Source organism: Ambystoma mexicanum, chromosome 13 (genome assembly GCF_040938575.1).
Source record: "Ambystoma mexicanum isolate Mex_15411 chromosome 13, UKY_AmexF1_1, whole genome shotgun sequence".
Taxonomy (NCBI): domain Eukaryota; kingdom Metazoa; phylum Chordata; class Amphibia; order Caudata; family Ambystomatidae; genus Ambystoma; species Ambystoma mexicanum.
Window position 1 is genome coordinate 556485879 of NC_090938.1, and position 21911 is coordinate 556507789.

Below are 21911 nucleotides of genomic sequence, written 5' to 3' on the forward strand. Positions count from 1 at the left end.
GTCTATTCTCGCAGTTGGCGCTCCTCCTCCTATGGTTCTTCAGTGCAGTGCTTCCTGTGCCCCTCTCCTGAGAACGAACATGAGTCAAATACTCTGTTCTATGGGATTTCTTCCACTCTGGGTTTCTTTTACTTGAGTAACCCCATTCATTTCTCAGCACCAGCTGCGCCCACCTGTTGCCATTTGATGTGTGATTTCCCACAATGGACACCAATGCTCCACATTGATCTCCAAATACTAATGATGTCGCACATCTCAGCAATTGGGGGGAGCGTCTCTGAGAGCAGAGGTGTTTTTGTATCACTCTTTATATCATGCTTCATGCCAGTATCACCCTCTAAACACTGTACTGGGGATTGAACCCATGCTGCCCATTGTTGTCTTGCTTCCAAGACAAACACGTTGCCACTGAGCTATCCTCCCAGCTGTCTGGCTGTTATTTTTCAAGAAAGAAAGAACTCTTTAAAGGTCCTCCCCTACCAGCCAATCAGTGACATGTGTTATCTCTGTAATTGTGTAGTACAGCCTTGCCTGCGCTGAGGACCACTCACGCAGGGAGGCCTACAAGACTTAAATGAAACACGAACACAACGGCCGGTATGTACATGTTTCTTTATTGCATGCCATTATTCATAGCACTGGCTTTCCCCTTTGCTCCCACCCCCTCCCGAGCCCAACATCATTTCCCTTATCTCGCCCCAAACGAGGGCCTTCCCACACAACGACGTGGGAGGGCAAGTAGCCCGTATTCACAACATGACATCATCTTGCGGCTTACCCCATTTCTTCAATCAATCTCTAAGTTTGATGCAACATCTCTGGGGTCGCATTGGACGATTGTGCAAATCGGAGGGCAGTCCGCCTCGGCACTGCTGGCTTCTTTTTCTGACTGCTGGCCGTCCCCCAGGTAGGAGTCATCCGAGAGGAGGTCGTATTGACTGCTGCTCAACAGTTCCAGGCTGTGAGGAGTGTCCCTGTGACTTTCTTGAAGTGGGAGGAGTTTCATGTTATGGACTGCTGCTTGTCTCCGCTGGCAGTTGTCATCATGGCGCTTGTTACGACCAACCATTCGGGGTGCGAATGTGGGGTCTTCTTTTTTCACTTTCAACTGTTTCACTAGAACGTGGTCTCCAAGTTCTATGTCGCACTCTTTTGCCCCTCGACTGGAGTTTGCTTTGTCCTTCATTTTTTCTTTCACTGCTTGGTCTCGGGTCCTGGCCTGTTGTTCCAGAGGTACTGTTGGCTCTTGTTTGTTACCTTCTAGTAGTCGTGTTCTTACTGTTCTGCAGATGGGCAGACTCCTGTGGTGCTATGTGGAGTTTGCTGATATTCGCACAGGAGTTGACATAATGCTTGTTCGAATGGCTTGTTGACATTGTTGGCAATTTGTAGTGTTCTTTTGATATTGGCCATGAATCTTTCAACGATGCTGTTGGCTTGAGGCCATTGTGGGGTTATCTTCCGGTGCTGGAACCCCATGTGGCATGCAAAGTTTTCAAAATCATGGTGAAAGGTGGGCCATTATCTGACTTTATGATCTTTGGTATACCGTATGTTGACAGCATGCGGTCCAATGCGGGGATGACACAGGTGGCTGCTGTGGATTCAATGAGCTGGGCAAATTAGTACGAGAAAATATGCTCCGTTTCGTAGTGGTCCAAAGAAGTCTATGGCCAGTTCTTCCCAAACACTTTCCTTTAGCGGGGACATCTGCAGTGGGTTGGGATGAGAGGGCGAAGCGACTTGAGTGCAGAGAGTTAATTTGCCTATTATTTCTTCTTTGGCATCCAGTTTTGGGAACCATACTTTCTGTCGTAGGAGACATTTTGTGGATAGTACGCCCTGGTGACCTTCGTGCGCTAGCATGACCGTCTTTTCTCTAAGCGACTTTGGTATTATCACTTTGCAGTCCTTCATGATGATGTGGTCATCTACGATAGTGAGTTCGTCCTTTACCAGCTCCATTCATCGCATGTCATCCCTTACGGACTCTGGTACGCTTCTGGCATGGTTCCTTAGGTGGGTTGTCTTCCCTGTCTTGATGCAGTGGGCCACGATCGTGAGCGCCGGGTCTCATTGTGATTCTTTCGCTATAGTGGTCCAGTCAACGGGCAGAGGTTGTAGGTGATGAACTACATAATGAATGTATGTGTCTGCAATGGGGGGCCTGCTTGTGTGGTCCCTGTTGGATGTCTCAAAATTTAGTAGGCTGGGTTGCTTTCTTTGCCTGGACGGTGTAACATGTTAAACTTGTAATCTTGTAATCTTAGTCCCCATCCCACTATCCTCTGTGGCATTCTTGCTTTTGGGTCCCAATAGATCGTCAGGAGGAACTGGTGGTCTGTGATAACAGTGAATGCCTTTCCGTACAGGAAGAGATGGAAGTACTCCCAGGCCCATACCACTGCCAGGCTTTCCTTTTCTGCCTGGGAGTATGCTTGTTCCAAGGCTGTGAGACTCCAGGTTGCGTAGTGTAAAGGAGGTCCCAAAAAAAAGCCTGCACTCCCATCGCCCATTTTGAAGTACCAGGAATGCTCACACCAAAATATGTGACAAATGATGAGCAAATAAACCAGCAAAGAGCCGCAGTGGGGCTCTGCCTAGTACCCATCAGAAGAGCAACACCTATTGAAGTACCGATACCCAGACAACCATGGACATTAAGGTGTCCATTGAGAAAACCCTACCAACAAATGAGACGAAATGAAGATTGCCTAAGTACCGTCCCGGAAGAAACCAAAAAGGCCTTAATGGAAAACGAATGGTGACGTCACGAGAGGCCGGACAGACTCACAGATAGAACAAATGACAAACCAAGAATGACACAAAGAGACGAAATGCCATGAGAAAAGAGATCGTGAGCTTAAAGTGATAGAAAGCTATCAAAGCGTAATAGAGTTAAACTGTAAGCAAAATGAATACAGTCGATCAGTTTACGCCTGTACATATGCTTGGAACCACAAGAAAGCTAAGAAAACAATGCAGCTTGTTATGTTAAGTAGAAGAATAGTGCGCCAAGCGCCATTATACATAATCTACCTCAAAACGAAGCACATTATTATAAGTACGATTCCACTTTGCACGACAAGCAGAAACAACTCAGGTTAATAGAGGCCAAACAAGACAAGATTCATATTCTAGCAAAATGAGAAGAGACGGCTGAATCGAAACTCAGCAGATGCAACACGTGCCAGAAGAGCCAAGGTCATACCAATAGAAGGAACGAACAGTAGCTAAATCTAATTGAAATTTAAGAACAGATATCCTGTCTTTGAAAGGTCAAGATAAGGAAGCATAGGCAGGTGGCAAGCCGGATAAGAATGAAATGCACAAATTGAGAGAAACTAGGCAAATTCACGGTGTCTGCATCACGTGACCATCCGAGCGCTGGAGAAGCACGAGTTCACACCTACGCTTGGCATCCGCCCAGAAAGAAATATCGGAACTTTCCCAGACAGAAGATGCAGTTTTGAGGCCAACCACAGTAACATAATTGACAAATAGTTGTTGAAGTGATGATTGATTGTAAACTTAACTGGAGGAAGGCCAGGTAGCTGAGGAAGCACCCTGCACCTGGCTGAAAATTCTGGGTGCTGTTATGTAAAGTTGAAATGTATGCATGGGGTTGGTAACAACCCAATCACAATGGACCAAATAATCTAGGGTCCTATAGTTAGTAGAACCAATGGGACGTCTTACTTTCAGTGACGTCTACAGTAGTCATTTTTGAAGGAAGGGCTTAGATGCCCACCTAACAGTATTTACCCAATCCCCTCACTCTGTTACCATATACAGATATAGTACCTATATTAAAGTTACCTTTTTCTAGCCAATAGAATTACATGTTAACTTTTAAGTGTAACATGTCATTATGATGAGTTTTGAGTATAAATGTCACTGTTTGTATGAAATTCATTGGAGTTGAAGCAAGACGGACTATCACATCACTGCTGATTGCCATGACTCCCCATTTTTTTATACTTGTCATTAAACTGACTCCCTTTGCCAAACCATTGAGTTATCCTTATTGATTGGTGTTGGAGTAATAAATCTGCACCCCATCCATCTCAAGGTCCAGCTATCTCGTCTTAAAGTACTTTGGAGCAAACCGGCCGGGGGTCTCCTGAGTACAGTAGGCTACGATGAATAAGTTGGTTGTGTCTGTGGAGTCTCGTTGTGTAAGTATTGCGCCCAGTCCTACCGGGCTGGTGTTGATGATGACCTCAGTCTTTCTTTCAGCGTTGAAGTAGGCCATGTCTTCTGCCTTAGAGATGTTGTTTCTTATGGTCTCAAGGGCTTGCTGGCAGTCCGTCGACCATTTGAAGGTTTGGTCTTTCCATGTGAAGAGGCGGAGAGACGTTGCTGACCATTGCATAATCCTGGAGGCATCGTGAGCAGTAGCTCACAAGTCCAAGGAATGAGTATAGTTCTGAGATGTTCTGAGATGGTTGTGCTCTGTTCAAAGCTGCTACTTTGTCCTGGCCAGGTTGCATTCCTTTCTCCAAGAAGATATGTCCACAAAACCTGAGTGGCCCTTTCCTGAATTCACATTTGGTCTTGTTGAGAGTCAGACCCACAGCTTTGAGAGCCGCACACACACTCGGTGCAGGGCAGCATCATGTTCTTCTTTCGACTTGCCGAACACAAGGACATCAACGGAATAGTTGAGGCAGTTGGAGACATGGCAGATCACTTTGTGGATCACCTCTTGAAAGATTTCTGCCACAGATAAGATGCTGAAACTGAGCTGTTTGTACTGGAACAGACCCATGTGGGTGTTACGAACGCTGCACAGAGGTGGTCCGTGCTGCGCCGCTGGTGCTATTTGCCGTCTCTCCACAACATCACTCCCAAGATGGCGCTGTGTGTGCAATCAGACGTTCCAGTGTTCATGCTGTTACCTGGGGAGTCTCCTCCCACTGACCAGGTCACGGTATGTAACGAACCGGAAGAGAAGCCGCAGTGCGTTGCTACTGCTTATGGTGGTCATGCTTCGTAAGTTCCTGCATAGGAAACTCCTATTTTCATTACCTAAAGCTTATTGCTCATTACCAAGGTTTCCTTATACTAAATCCTTTCTTTTCGAATCTTACTTTCCTCCTAGACATTTCCATCCTTTCAAACACCGCTCCTCTGAGCTAACGACGGCGTCAACAACAGAATCAGCCACTCGAGTCCCTTCTGAATTGTAGGTCATATTCGTTTCCTCTCCTATCTCACCTTTTCACTATTCTAATGAACATATTCTCCTACTTACACTTTGCTTGCCGTATAATTCAGGGATCAGCAGATTTCCCGACTACAACCCCCAGCGTGCATTTCTGGAACGCCTCATTCCTTTCAACCCGCATCCTACCCAGGTCGGTTAGCACCCTGACCACTCTCTTCTCTCCGATCTATAAACTTCGGTTCACACAAATACTCACCTGTTTTCCCTTCTCATCCTAAAGCTCCGGCTAGCTGCTGAAGCAGACCTGCTCCCACTCCCGGACATCGAAGGTATTCACTTCCGTGTCTAGAAGGAACACACCCTGGGAAAAAATAACCGGAACCCGTTCCGCTTCCTTCTCACCTCCGCTTTTCTGCGACTCAGGGTTTTCTCCCTTTCGAGGGTTTCCCTGCCACATCCTCTGTCCGCCGTGCACATTTTAGCAGTGAATTCCTCCATTTACATTCCTTTTCCTGTGTTTTCTATACCCAATCACATGGGATATATTTTTTTTTACAAGCAAAATTCACTGTTAAAATGTGCATATGGATGTCTAACAACGTATGTCATCTGTAAAAATGTTACACTGAATTGCCAATAGAACTATTTGTTTGTTTATTACAACGGTTACCTCGCACTGTTATGTATATATTAAAACTTAAAAATACTTTGCAAAAAAAGAAAAAGCATCAGCTAAAACTAATAAATGCTGACACTTTCTTACAAATTCGAGATATGTGTTTTTCAGTAGCAAACATGTGTTTTCTTCAAATCATGGTGGCCCCAATCACATGGGCACCCATAAGGGTTTAAAAACCAGTGCGTACTTGCTGGCCGATTCATGTAATTCTTCCCAAAAGTGTCGCACGCGGCTGGCGCACAGCGTGCCCGTGCGAACGTCTGCGCCAGCCACGTGCGATAAAATCAATTTCCGCGCACAGCGTATTCATGGATTCCCACCTCCAAAAGCAGACGTGGCGCAGAGTGGCGCAGCGACCCTGCATCAGCGCCAGTTACGCCCCCAAGAACGCCCTCGCGCAAGGAAAAGCCATCAAGATCGCAAAACCATTGCAAAGGGCTGCGCCTGCGAGAAGTATTACACGCGAATGGCCTGGGTGCGTGTATTCCAGGGGTGCGCGAGAAGTCCCACACGCGATTGGCCTGGGCGTGTGTATTGCAGGGGCTCGCGGGTGGTTTCACACGCGATCGGGCCTGGGGGAGCGTGTGCGTGTATTACAGGGGTGTGCGAGAAGTTCCACACGCGATTGGCCTGGGCGCGTGTATTTCAGAGGTGCGTGAGAAGTTCCACACGCGATTGGCCTGGGCGCGTGTATTACAGGGGCTCGCGGGTGGTTTCACACGCGATCGGGCCTGGGGGAGCGTGTGCGTGTATTTCAGGGGCACGCGGGTGGTTTCACAGGCGATCGGGCCTGGGGGAGCGTGTGCATGTATTCCAGGGGTGCGCGAGAAGTTCCACACGCGATTGGCCTGGGCGCGTGTATTTCAGGGGCTCGCGGGTGGCTTCACACGCGATCGGGCCTGGGGGAGCGTGTGCGTGTATTTCAGGGGTGCGCGAGAAGTTCCACACACGATTGGCCTGGGCGCGTGTATTTCAGGGGCTCGCGGGTGGTTTCACACGCGATCGGGCCTGGGGGAGCGTGTGCGTGTATTACAGGGGTGTGCGAGAAGTTCCACACGCGATTGGCCTGGGCGCGTGTATTTCAGAGGTGCGCGAGAAGTTCCACACGCGATTGGCCTGGGCGCGTGTATTACAGGGGCTCGCGGGTGGTTTCTCACGCGATCGGGCCTGGGGGAGCGTGTGTGGGTATTCCAGGGCTGCGCGGGAAGTTTTACATGCTCGCCTACAACACGTATTCATGGAAATGAACGTGGCCAATCCGGAAACACGTACGCCAGCAGGAAGTAGGCGTACGTCCATCCGCACAGCATAAAAGTGCACGCAAACAACAAACAAGCTCAGACGCCAGGATGAACATACCGTTCCTAGCAGCAGTGGCCGTGGGATACCGCAGGAGGAGGAGGAGGATAGTCCGGGCCAGAATTTTTACACCCAAAACCAGCCTTTTTGGGATGCCTGATGACCATGTGTATGGGAGATACAGGTTTCCACCTCACATAATACTCGACCTGGTCAGTGAGTGGGAGGATGACCTCACATCAACCACCCTGTGCTCCCAAGCACTCAGCCCCCTGGAGAAGGTCCTCAATGTACTGCACTTCCTGGCCACTGGATCATTTCAGCGGACAAGTGCCATAGTGGGGGGGGGTGTCACAGGCCACGCAGTCACGCTGCCTACACCAGGTCTTGGCCATCATGGTGTCCAGTCATAATTTCGAAAACATAATTTCGAAAGTCAAAAAAGTCGAATCAAAAATGTCTAAAAAAAAAATGTCGAATTGTTTTTTTTTTCGATATTTTTTTTTGGGCTCTAGTTTCTGTGAAAAAAATAGGTAAAAATAAAAAAAAGGGGGTGGGGGTTGGGGGGGGAACCCCCCCATTTCGAAAAAAAAACGTCATTAAAAAAAAATTCGACATTTTTTTTTCCGACGGTTTTTTTTCGACTTTTTGACTTTCGAATATTTTGTATTCGAAATTATGTCTATGAACCGGCCATCATCACTGCACGCCCATCAGTCCGCAGGCACATATACCTGCCCAGAACACCTGCAGAAAGGCAGGCTGTTGCCCAGGACTTCTACAGGGTGGCACAATTCCCCAAAGTGCTAGGTGCCATTGATTGCACCCATGTGGCTCTACGTCCCCCCAGGGCAACTGAGCACATCTATAGAAACCGCAAGCACTGGCATTCCATTAACGCCCAGGTAGTATGTGATGCCAAGGGAATCATCACCTCAGTATACGCCAACTATCCAGGCTCCACCCACGACAGTTTCATCTACAGAATGTCTACCCTAAACCGGGACATAGAAGCTGGTCGGCATGGCGATACATGGCTGCTCGGTGAGTATAAATGCCACTGCGCATGCATGCATGTCAGATACTGAGTAATGTCACAACCCCACTGATGATACCCATCACCACCTCCCCAGGGGACAGTGCCTACCCTCTCAGCACCCACATGATGATGCCAATTCGGAACCCCACCACGCCACCCCAGGTAAGATACAACACAGCCCACATTGCAACCCGGGGCATCGTGGAGCGCACATTCCGAGTGCTCAAGTCACGCTTCCGCTCCCTTGACCGTTCTGGCGGTCAGCTGTTATACGCTCCCCCAGTAGTGTGCAGGATCATAGTGGCAGCATGTGTCCTGCACAACGTTGCAACACGCCGGGGCCTGGCCGTGGACATGGTAGTGCCCCCACATCCCCAACCACATGCATGCCCACTGCGCATGGGAGGGGAAAGGGCACGGGGTGAGGCAGCCCGTACGCAGCTCTTGGCTAATTACTTCACATAAAATCACACCCCTGTGGAGTGCACACAGCCCTGGCACATACCAGCTGACAATCAATGATGATTGTTACTGACAGTTATGATGTGTCAATGGACAGTCAACTGTCACAACCATACCAGCCTGAGATTGTACATCTGGAAGTGTTCCATTGTGTGCTTCCCAAACTACACAAACAGCACCAATGCTGTGTTCAAAAGACACACTTCTATGCTGCTGAAATCATTACCCCCTTGCAAGACACAACATGACAACAGTGCCATGTCACCCAACCCCTCCCCAGCACCGCCACCCAACACACCATGGCATGACATGCCATGTGAGAGCAAACAAAGTCATCCCCAAAACATGACACGTGTCACAATGTACAGTGTCCCTAATGAAACTGGCCACACACAATATGCCCACATGAATGTAGAAACAACAACACACATGACCAAATACTTACCACAATACAATCGACATAGCATAAACATGACAGTACTAAGGCAAAGGATACGTAGTCTTACAACATGAGAATGCCAGCACATCCACCACCTCCAACTGTACAGTGTTGTTGCCACGCACATCTGGAAGTCCACTGCTCACAACATGAGCCCCATCTCCAAAGAGGACGGCCTTGTGAAGACACGAGGAATGAACCTGCAAATCAGGAGGGAGACATGGATGCACAAGCACACATCAATACACCATGCAGTGCACAATACAACAACAATATGCACTAGGAATGTATACACAGTATTGACTGCAGACTGCCCACACAGCTCATGGGAGTCCAACGTCACTGTGTAATTCACTGTCACTTGGGTACACCCTTTGCAAGCCCATGGAAACGGGAAGCAGGAGGGGTGTGTGTCTCACTGACCCAAGCATCTAACCCAAACTCAGGACAAGCCTGCATGTGCCCAGCCGGAATACAGTGGATGCCCACGGGAGCCACACAAGGCAACACACTGCAACAAAAAATCAAAAATCAAAAATCAAAAATGGCCATGTGTGGGCCAGGGGGGGGGGGGGGAGGCCACCCAGGAGGTCCGAGGACAGGGTGCCCACCAACAGTCACCTGCGTGAATGTTGCAAAAAAAACACCTCCATGGGCTCATGGCCTGCACGGCTACTAAATAGTGGGAGATTCACTGCTGGATTCGCTCTCCTCAACCTCTGCTGCTGCTACCACAGGAGGTGGTGGTGCCATGGGAGGCAGCCCACGCAATGCCCTAGTTTGGTCCTCCATTGCAGCAAGCATGCGGGCCTGGAAGGCCTCGTTCTGGAGGGATATGGTGCGGAGATCCCCATGCAACACCCGACGTGTTGCCCGGACCTCCGCCGGTGTTGCCTGCATCTCTAGTGAGAGCGTACGGGTGACGCGCTCAAGCAGCTGTTCCGTCCTGGTGACAGTGGAAGCCTCAAGGTCCACAAGAGTCTGCCTGAGGTGCCGGACCTCTCCCCTCACGGCTACCTTCTGTCCCTGGGCATCTATAGAAATTGATTCCCTCAGATTGTCCAGGGCTGCCTGTCTGTCCCTGTTGGACGCCAACATGTCCTCCCTGACTGAATGGCAAATGGAGTCTGTTGCCTGCTGTAGTAGCTCCATCTGCCTTTCTGGGGGGACAATGGAAGTGGCCACCCTCTCCATGGCCTGAGCAATCATTTCGGATGATGCTGCCTGTTGGTTGGCCATACCGTAAATGGATTGCTCCCATGCGGTATTGCCTGGTGGCGGACGGCCACCGCGTTGGCGGGCACCACACCTGTCTGGGGCAAGGCGAACTGCGCCTTGCTGTGTCGGCACTGCCTGAGGCTGCAGGACTGCATTTCCCCTCTGAACTGCTGGCCCAGGAACAGGATCAGATGTTGCAGAGTGTGGCCCTGCATCCGTAACCACCACAGGCGCACCTACCAGCACTGACATCCCCATAGTGGGCTCTACCCCTGGTGCAGGTGGGTCGGACAGAACAGTATCCCTTCCATGAACACATACCTGCGAATCCACATAGGCCTCATCCGAATCAACACCTGAAAAGAGTTCTGGGGAGGTGCAGCCAGGGACACCCCGGGACAGTATGGCCTGCAGCAAGAGAGGGTTCTCCCCCACCACCAAACCACGTCCCCCACTGGTGCCTGGTCGTGCTTCAGATCCCTCCTGGGCCTGCACCATCTCCTCTCCCTCAACAGCATAAGGTGCGTCATCCTCTGCAAAAACAAGAAAGACAAAAAATGGAAACAGGCATTAGCACCATGGCACGCTATTAGGCCAGACAAGCTACAGTACCAGTACTTGATTTATACATGTCCCACATGACTATAACCCTCCCATGCATGCACTGTCCATGAGTTGGAAGTGGAGGGAAATGTCAGACACTGATGACACCAAGATGGGAGAGCAACACATCAGCTGCATGCTGTCTAGCAGTGATATCACACATTGGCCTGTGAGTGGCATGTCCAATACACATACATGACACATGCCATCACACAGATGGCATGTACCATGGGCATGTCATATATGTGACAATGGGGCAGAGTGATGCGCAGTAGAACCAGGTGAATTCCTACTATCAGCCTGAATGAACACAGCTAAATGCGGAACAATGTGGTAGCAAGATGCCACTTCAAGGGCAACTGGCGCAATGTAGTGCAGAACGCCTACTGTGGCCAGAAGGGATACTGTAATACCCAAATCCGGGGCGCAGAATGCATTGGATGAAGCACATGGGTGGGACAAAACACTCAGGCACACACACCCTGACCTGGCACTCAACCAGATCCCCTCCCACAAACTACATACACATGGATCACACACACATGCATGTGCACTCACCGGACAATGCCTCGTAATCTGCCAGTTCTCCCACACCTTGGATCTGCTCCTCTGTGACGTAGGTCCCAGCAACATGCTCATGTAGAGTGAGTTCTATGTCCTCTTGTGGAGACCCACCTCCAGTCACCAGATTTGCGGAATGACTTGAGGCCAGCTTTTTCTTTGCCCTACGCTTAAGGTCGTTCCAGCGCTTGTAGCACTCAACAGCTGTGCGCCTCATAAACCCAAGGGCACTTATGCTGTCCGCGATGGACTGCCAGTGTGCCTGACGTCGAGCAGGTGTAATCCTACACCCTGAAGTGACCAACATTTCGGCGTCATGTGCGGACACATACTGCACAAGTGCATCCAGTTCGGCATCATTGAAGCTAGGCTTCTTTGGCGTGCCGGACCGTGTAGCCGTGTCGGGGTCATCAGCCTGTACTGGACGAGCACTCTTCCTCTTTCTTTTTGTGGGTGGTGGGGATCCGGAGTGCCCTACGCCGCTCAGTGCCCTACGCCGCTCTGGACACTAGAGGCAGGAGCACCGGTGGACTGTGTAGTAGTAGTGTGCGATGGCACACTGACCACATGACTTTCTGCAGGCATTAGCTGAAGTGTGATGATGGCAGGGGGAACCTCAATCTGATGTACCGGGACCAACACTGTCCTTGCTGGGGGAGTCAGAGATGGGGTGGACGGAGCTGCAGCTGCCCCTGCAGCCTCCCCACCCCGCCTACTCGGGGCAGCAGATGACATGGCTGCCCCTGTACCACGTGGCCTGGTGACACTGGCTTGCGCCGCCACCCGTGGCCTAGACTTGGCGACCTGGAAGTCAGCCTGGGAGTCACCCTGTGCTAGGTCAGGTGCCACAACGGGCCGGTCCAACAAGGGCTGAGCAGGGATGGTGTCAGCCACGTTTCCCTCAACCATGGGGGGGGGGGATGTGTGTCCCTGACTGGTCCTCCACACGTGGGGTCTTGGGGGAGTCTGCTAATCCTGGCCACGTCCCCTACCGCGCCCACCACGCCCACCTCTTGAGGCTTGGCCACCTTTGCCACCCTTACCACTTGCTCGCCTCCCAGCCATGGCACTGATGGAGTTGTGCGTATGGGATTTGCAGTGGACAATTGTCGTGGGCAATTGGGGGTCAAAGGGGTAGGGTACTGGATGGAATTCGTACCCAAGTGCTCTAGCAAGGCTGTATGTAACCCCTGGGGAAAGATGACGGGTCACGCAACGCACAGGCACCCCTAAAACAGAAAATGACGTGCACGCGACCCCTCGTAGACCACGTGCGTGGGAAAAGGAACCTGCACTATGCTGTGGCACCCAGGAACACAAAAATGAACGTATGCGTGTCACACGCAGCCTACAATGACCTCTGAAGGGGTACGCTACACACGTGGCTAGCACAGTTGGTAAATACGTGCGCGACTCACCGTCTGCCTGGGAAAAGAGCGTGAAAAATACGCGCGTGTGCGCGTTGGCAACACCCCCGCCAAAAGAAGAATTGTACACTGTCTGAGGAGACAGGACAAAAGGAGAAGTCAACGCTGTTTGAGGAAACAGGTCGAAAAGAAAATCAGAAAAATACTGACAGAGGTAACAGGGAGTACGAACTGGAAACGCTGTGTAGTAAATCGCGTGTGAACCGACAAGAAGTACAGATTTCACCCACTCGCTCTCCACGGGAAGACGTACAAGGAAATGACGTACTACATGCACCTTTTAAACCGCACCACACGTCCAACGTCACTTCTGCGTATACGCACTGAGGCACTATCCTCCAATCACGCAGGCTGACACTCGGACGTGCAGTTTTTGATCTTGTAACATTCCCCTGGGTACAGGGACACGCCCGTGCGTGTCACGTCACAGACGCGCCTGCGCTGTCAGGGCCTTTGGTCCAATGGAATTGCGTACACAGGCCAATCGCGTGTGGAACATCTTGCGCACCCCTGGAATACACGCACACGCTCCCCCAGGCCCGATCGCGTGTGTAAACACCCGCGAGCCCCTGAAATTCACGCACACGCTCCCCCAGGCCCGATCGCGTGTGAAAACACCCGCGAGCCCCTGAAATACACACGCCTAGGCCAATCGCGTGTGAGAAGCTTCTCGCGCACCCCTGAAATACACGCGCCCAGGCCAATCCCATGTGGAACTTCACACGCACCCCTGAAATACACGCACACGCTCCCCCATGCCCGATCGCGTGTGGGCCTTCTCGCGCGTGTAGGACTTTGGCGCACATTTTTTTCCTGCGCAGGGACGCTACCGCCTGCTTTCGGGTGGCGGACATGTATGGGCCTGTGCGCGTCTTTGGCCGTGCGCTGTTTTTCCCTATTCGATTCCATGAATACGTGTTGTAGGCGAGCGTGTGGGCGTTCTGCGCACTTGCCTCCTGTACTTCCCCAGTGACGCCCACATTTTCATGAGTTGTTCCCCATTCTGCGTGTGACGCCCCGTGTTACGCCTACTTTTGTTATGTGCGCCGCGCTATGTGCGAATTCGCTGTGGCCTTATCGCACGGCGTTCATTGACCTGTGCGCCAGCGTGCGCCAGCGTGCGCCGCGCACTTTCTCAGCGCACATCCCACATTTCGCGCGTGCACAGACTTCCATGAATTGATGTGCGATGTTTTCTGTGCGATAATCGCACTTGCACTGCGATTTTCGCTTTTTCTCTGCGAATCGCACGTTTTCGCACGCGTGCGCCGTTTTTTCGGCGCACGTTGATTCCATGAATCGGCCTGTTGATGTAGTGTGTGCACCCTTTTTTGACTCATAGAGGGTAGGACAAACCCCCTTGTTATTGCCTGCGCTGAGGACCACTCACACAGGGAAGACTCCAATATTTAAATGAAACCCGAACACAAAGGCCAGTACAAACATGCTTCTTAGTCGCACGCTGTTATTCGTAGTACTGGCTTTCCCCTTTGCTCCCGCCCCTTCCCTAGCCCAACGTCATTTCCCTTATCTCTGCCCAAACAAGGGCCTTCCCACACAACGATGTGGGAGGGCAATTAGCTCGTATTCACAACATGACAGTAATGGATATTGCTGCTTCAGTGCGTGGTAGCACATGTTAGTGTTTGGTATGCCAATGATATTTCTTCTATGTCTATTATAAACTCTTTCACTCAGTAACAGACATGAATCAAATGGTCTTTCCATCTCAATATCCGGAAGGAAAGATACTTTAAATGAGAAAGCCAGCAGTACTGGACGGCTAGAATATTTCACGGCAGACTAAGCAGGATGGCAGATGTTTCAAAGTCCGAAAGAACAAGGGTCTGACTTGAGGATTTTACAACAAATGTTAATGTTTATCAGGAAACGTATGATAGCCAGGTGTGTGATTAATTGTAAATTGAAGAGGTAATTTACACACGCCAAGATTGAGTGGTGAAACTTTAGCTGTCTGCAATGTGAGAGTTGCGTCATCATTATTGCAGTCCCAAGAAGACGTCTCCATGTTATGTAGATAGGTTCACTTTTTCATCAGCAAAGTTTCTTTTTACATTTCCTCACTTAAGCACCACAAATAAAATGGCGTCCATTCACATGAGCAATCTGAATGTGTGCAAATAAGGAGACGCTTCTGCACATTTCAATGCTCATCCGGAATTCGTTGCTCAAGTTGACAGTGGCGCAAATAATGGAACACACCCGTTTTGCAGTATTTTTGCTACTTGTTTAATAGGGAACGAAGCAGACATGTTTTGCTCGAGTCTGTACACAGAAGGATATTTGGCGAGGGGACAAACAGACCTAGGGCATTTTGCACAGTTCTTAATGGCCCCATGTCACAGACACGCTTTACTGCACAACTGTGCTTGGTACGTAGTGCATAAAATGTGCACTCATGCTGGAATGCTATACAAGTGATGTGGCACGATTTTGCAGTTTAGATGAGAGTAAATGGAGATAATATATGTTGTCCTTGTTAAAGATGATATTACCTATGAGAGGAAATCGGTTTGCTCCACTCCATAGTCCATACACTTCACAAATGCTGCAAAATATAATTTATCGGGTTTTAGGCCTATGCAAAAAAATACTGTAACATTGATCTGTGTCACAATGCTCGGTGCCCTTGCCTTTTAACATCAAGAAGCAGGTGAGTGCTGCGCATACCGATCCGCCCGCATTTGGCTGAAAGAAAGTATTATTTGAACCCCCAGGCACCCGTATCCCCTCGGTGTTCACCGCTTCCTGATCCTTCCCGTTTCAACCCAGCTACCGCCTCCCATCCCTCCCACCATTCCCTATTGGTTACTTATGCCCGTGGTTAGGGACTAGCGACCCGCAGTAGCCTGCCTGCTTCCTTTAACATCAAGACGCAGGCGAGTGCTGCGCATACCAATCCACCCGCATTTGGCTGAAAGAAAGTATTTTTTGAGCCCCCAGGCCCCCGTATCCCCTCGGTGTTCACCGCTTTCTGATCCTTCCTGTTTCAATCCAGGTCCTGCTTCCCATCCCTCCCACCGTTCCCTATTGGTTACTTATGCCCGTGGTTAGGGTCTAGCGACCCGCGGTAGCGTCCCTGCTTCCTTTAACATCAAGAAGCAGGTGAATGCTGCGCATACCAATCCGCCTGCATTTGGCTGAAAGAAAGTATTTTTTGAGCCCCCAGGCCCCCGTATCCCCTCAGTGTTCACCGCTTCCTGATCCTTCCTGTTTCAACCCAGCTCCCGCCTCCCATCCCTCCCACCATTCCCTATTGGTTACTTGTGCCCGTGGTTAGGGACTAGCGACCCGCAGTACCCTGCCTGCTTCCTTTAACATCAAGAAGCAGGTAAGTGCTGCCACGCCCAAAGCCTCTGATTGGCCAACTCATCTGGTTATAACTGACACTCCCAAGGCAGCCCTCTGCCCGGCAACCCCTGTGGCTAAGGGCCCCAAGGCAAAGGGCGGCTCCTACAGAGGTGGATCCAGATCGTGTTTGCAGGTGTCAGCAGGGGAAGCCAGTGGCCAGCCGTCAACCAGCACCAACCACTGAAGTAAGTGTGGCACGGGTGGGGAGTGGAGCAATTAATCCACTCCAAAAGCCCTGCCACCCTACATTAACATTAACCTACCTCTGAACTATGAATCCTTGCATATGCCGCACTTAGACAGACTATAAATGTCAGCATGCACCACACCTAGATGTACTCGAGAACATTAGTCTGCTTCTAAGACACATTTAGATAGAATTGTGAATTTTGGCCTGCGCCGGACCCAGACAGATTTGTCAATGATAGTAACTGCTTCTTAAGACTGTGTCACATCTCAATATTGTGCCTAAGAGATATTGGGCCTCATTACGAGACATGCCGGTAAGGGAAAAATGATGCCAGTATGTAAATACCGGCATCATTTAACGTTCCGTAGCATTCTGACCCACAAACCCGGTATGAACATCACCGTTATTTACGGTGCTGCTAATAGCGGCATAGGCGCGTACACGCGCCTCTTCAGGTAGTAAATACCGGCATGCCGGTAATAGGGGGCAATCACAACCCACGCAAACATGCAAATACCGGCATCGCGAACACGGTAACAACGGACTGCATGATGCCGTAAAAACAGTCATCGCGGACCACCCCCAAACAGCAACCAAGATACAAGGCAGCTGCCACAGGTGCACACAATCCCCACAGGTGGAGTCAAAGGAGGCTGCGCCAGTATGAACTGAGCACACCCACACACCACAACCACCCCCCCACAGGTGTAGGCAATGCAGAGTGGGCCAGTACAAAAGGAGCACACCCACACACCACAACCCCCCCCACAGGTGTAGGCAATGCAGAGTGGGCCAGTACAAAAGGAGCACACCTACACACCACACCCCTTCCTACACCAAAATGCTACCACTAGCATTTGCAATCATGGCGCAGGAGGACATGCCTATACTGCTACAACTACAGCAACAACAACAACAACAGCAGAAAGAACAGGCAGCACAGAGGAGACGCAGGAGGAGAAGGAGGGTGAGACAGGCCCAGCAATTACCACCAGCGCAGCCACAAGCGCCTCGTAGGTAGCCACCAATCCCTCGCACCAGACCCAGCCCATTCAACCTAACCCCTGAGCAGATCCACACCCTGTACCGGTTGGACCGTGACACCATCACCACCATAGTGGACATGATACAGAACGACATTGCCAGCCACATACAAATACGCATTGCCATCCCCCCACTACTGAAGGTGGTGTCTGTGCTACACTTCCTGGCCACAGGCACCTACGAACACACAGTGGGCCAGCTGCATGGCATTTCACAACCACTATTCTCACGCATGCTGAACCAAGTGCTGGATGCCCTCCTGAAGCACGCAAGCACCCACATATCCCTACCACGGACTGCCCAGGAGATAGCCGAAACCAAAGTAGGCTTCCATGCACTGGCAGTCATGCCCAATTGTGTCGGTGCCATCGACTGCACCCATGTGGAATTGGTAGTCTCCCATGCCATAGAGGCGGTGTACCGCAATCGCAAGCAATACCACTCCATCAATGTGCAAATGGTATGTGACTCCAGCAAGATCATCACCCATTGCTGCGCCCGATTACCTGGATCCACACATGATGCCATGGTACTGCGCAACTCCATGCTACCCCGTCACATGGAGCGACATGCTGGACCACGTGCCTGGCTGCTCGGTAAGTTGCACAACAGGCCCATGGCCATGCTGTGGGGTACTCATGTGTGAGGATGCAGAAGGGGGGGATAGTACACCTGGGGGGGATAATTTACCAGGCCGGGAAAGGGGGGGTATAGTTTACCAGGCCGGGAAAGGGGGGGTAGTTTACCAGGATGGGAAAGGGGGGGATAGTTTACCAGGCCGGGAAAGGGGGGGATAGTTTACCAGGGCGGGAAAGGGGGGGTTACAAGTGCACCTGGGTGGCAATAGCCAGTGAGTGGAGAATGAATGCAGAGCTAAACACTCCTCACCTGACACAGCCAAACTGAAAATGACACATCACTGGGCCACATATCACAAATGATGCAAATGGATGACAACAAGTAAGAGGCACAACCAGGGCACCATGGTGATGGCAAGCAATGCATGACTGAATAGGATGGCAACTGTGCCAATGCGGCCAGTGTGACCATGCATAGCAAAGAGTATACTGCATGAATTGGAGGCTAAACATTGTCGCACTGCCACAGCACATCTGCCTCAGCATGCATGCTTACACCCTGCATCATCTATTCAACCCCATCCAGTGTTCCACACCTCTTTACAATATACATTCCATATAGGTGACTATTTGGTACACGTACAGGGACATGTGCATGCTCACACCTAATAGCTGCTGCCATGACCGTGCTCCCTGAAGATGTCAGTTCAGAGTGACACACACCTATTTGTATCTGCTTGCAGGTGATGGAGGATATCCCTTGAGGCCGTGGCTACTTACCCCTGTGCGGAACCCGCAGAACAGCCATGAAGAGGAGTACAATTGTGTGCACACTCGAACCCGTGTTGTGATTGAGCAGACCTTTGGCCTGTTGAAGGCGCGGTTCCGCTGCCTAAGCAGGTCTGGTGGGGCACTCCTGTATAGGCCTGACAAGGTGGCAAAGATCACCATGGCCTGCGTCATGCTGCACAACATGTGCGTCCGAAGGAATGTACCACTGCCACCCGACATTGACATGCATGGCCCGGGTGAGGATGAAGGGGATGGAGACGGAGGCGAAGGAGCCCCCCTGCCAGTACGTGATGCACGGGACGGCCATGCTGTATGCCAACTACTAATTGACGAATACTTTTAAGACACAGGGACCATGAATGACTTTTGTCAGTCAGACACTGGGCCAATGTGAACATGCACAAAGGGAATGTTGTAATTTGGACACTGAACACCGTAACACATTAAATGGATGCACACCAAAAATAACAATGTCCAGCCAGGGATTCTTGTGTATTATATGAAAGTGCAAAACTGTGCCCACTCCCCCCTCCCACAATCCCCCAACAAACTCCCTCACCCGCCCCACAGATCCCAAATGTCCCCATGTGCGCAACAAACAGTGTTGCCTTCACCAATGTTACTCCTCGCATTTTTTCCATTTTTCAGAAAGTCACTTTTTGGTGACTTTTGGGTCTGGGGGTTCCATGGCCATGCGCCGTGCGCTCCTGCGCGTTAAGTGCACAGGGCTAGATTGAACAGAGGTGGAAGGTGTTGACGTGGTGGATGTGTCAATTGTCAATCCCCTTGCAGACCCATAGTGTGGCTGCTGCACTTGCCTGATGTTGGCTAGTAGGGCCTCGGTCAGTGACCCCATGCACTGCCTGAATGCAGACCTGGACGCCTCCACGGCAGCTGTATTTGCAGCAATGGCCGTGGCTATAGCCTTCATGGCCTCATTACCGGCAACGACCTGTTGCCGCATAATCTGCAGCATCTCGTCTTGGCAGGCCTCCACCCTTGACAGACAGACCTCAAAGGGGGTTTCTGTCGCAGGTGTACCGGTGGCTGGTGGGGTGGTGGAAGGCAGGGTGGTGGAAGGCAGGGTGGTGGAAGGCTGGGTGGTGGAACGCTGGGTGGTGGAAGGCTGGATGGTGGCAGGCACCTGCGTGGGGCCCTCGTCCTGGGCACTGTCGTCCGCGAAAATGCCGATGTCCGAATCTCCTAGGTCGGAGTCATGGAGACATGGGTCATCCAGGCTCTCTGTCTCCACAGGGTGGGAGGGGGTGCCAATGGGTGTTGGGCTGGGCAATCCCAAAGATTCTTCGGCCTCTTCGACCACCTCTGTGGACACGACGTTCGTGGTGGCCGGTGGTACAGCTGGCACTATCACAGCAGGTGCACCCTGCAGAGATGATGCCTTGTGTGGCACACTGGGAGTGGTCGCAGGCAATTTTTCGGAGGAGGGGTTGCGGTGGCCCTGGTCCCCTTGCGTGCACTGGATGTGCTTGCCCCCCTGTCCTGGGTTCCACTTTCCTCATCGGTGCCTGGGGGATAGAAGAGATTCAGGTCATCAGTGAGATTGCCAAATGGCAGCTGTGATTTGTTGCAGTGTAATATGTTGATACATTCAGGCATGATTTCATTTCTGTTGTGTGGCATTTGGTGTACTGTGGGGACATGTTGGCAATGATTGCATGGCTGGTGGCAATGGATTGTCTAGGTGTGGGGGGGGACATGGGCATGGATGGGTCATGTTGCACCTCTGTTGGGTTTACATATTTCACGCAGCATGCATGTGGTGCAGGGGGTGGCAATCAGTATTCTGTTGGTGAGTTGATGTTGCCTTGGGTAAAGGAATTGCCTTGCCTAATCGGACTCCCACCTCACTTGTGTCACATCATGTTTTGTTATTGGTGGATGTGATGGTTCACTCACCTTCCTCTGTTGTGGTAGCTGCCCCGAACTCCTGCTCTCCGATCCCCTCTATGGATTCTGGGTCGATGAATCCACTTACAATCTCCTCCCATGTGGTGAGCTTAACAGGGGAGTGTGTGCCACCGCCTGTCGCCATTGCGGCCCTCCGGTTCTCCGCAAGGATCTTCCGGACATGGAGGCGGAGGTCGTCCCAGCGCTTTCTGCAATCCCGGACACTCCTTGGGGTGCTCCCCACTGCTGTTACCCTCTGCGCAACCTCCTGCCACACCTGTTTTTTACGCGTTTGGGCCGTATGCTTCTGGTCCGTGCTTCGGATTATGTCAGCATGCTGTTGTAGGGTGTCCGCTAGCATTATCAATTCAGCATCTGAAAAGCGTTGCTTCCTCTTCCTTTGTGAGCTTTTTCCGGTGGCCTTTGACATCCTGGTTGTGTTTTGGCACTCAACAACACGGGTGTAGTGGTAGTAATGGAGGATGGCAATGTATTGTGTTTTTAAAGATGGCCGCCGGCCTATTTCCCGTTCCTGCGCGATGACGTAATTTCCGGGTCTGTTTTTTGCGAACACGGTAATAACATGCCGGTATTACCGTGCCGGTATTTACGGGTTAGTGGAGGCGGTAGCGCAATGGGCGGGCCCCGCGATGCCGGTATAGGGGGCTTGGAGGCCCTTTACCGGCATGGCAGTATTGCCACTACCGGCATGGGGGAACGCGCGTGCTCGTGCACTCATAATGACCTGCTATTAGCGGGTTCATACGTGCATGGACACGCTCATTCCGGCATGCCGGTAATGAACCCGGTTTTACCGGGCAACTCGTAATGAGGCCCATTGTGTTGCATACCACTCTCATAGCCTAACAAATCTAGACAAAGCATTGAATAATTATCTGTGCTACACTCTGCCCCTTAACACTGTATCACATCTAGATAGTGTGCTCAAAGATTGCTCTGTTGTACTCTGCCTATTAAGACTGTGTCACATCTAGATAGAAGGCTGAAAGTTTACCGAGTTATATTCTACCTATTAAGACTGTGTCACATCTAGATAGTGTGCTCAAAGATTACTGTGTAGTACTCTGCCTATTAAGACTGTGTCACATCTAGATAGTGCGTTCAAAGAT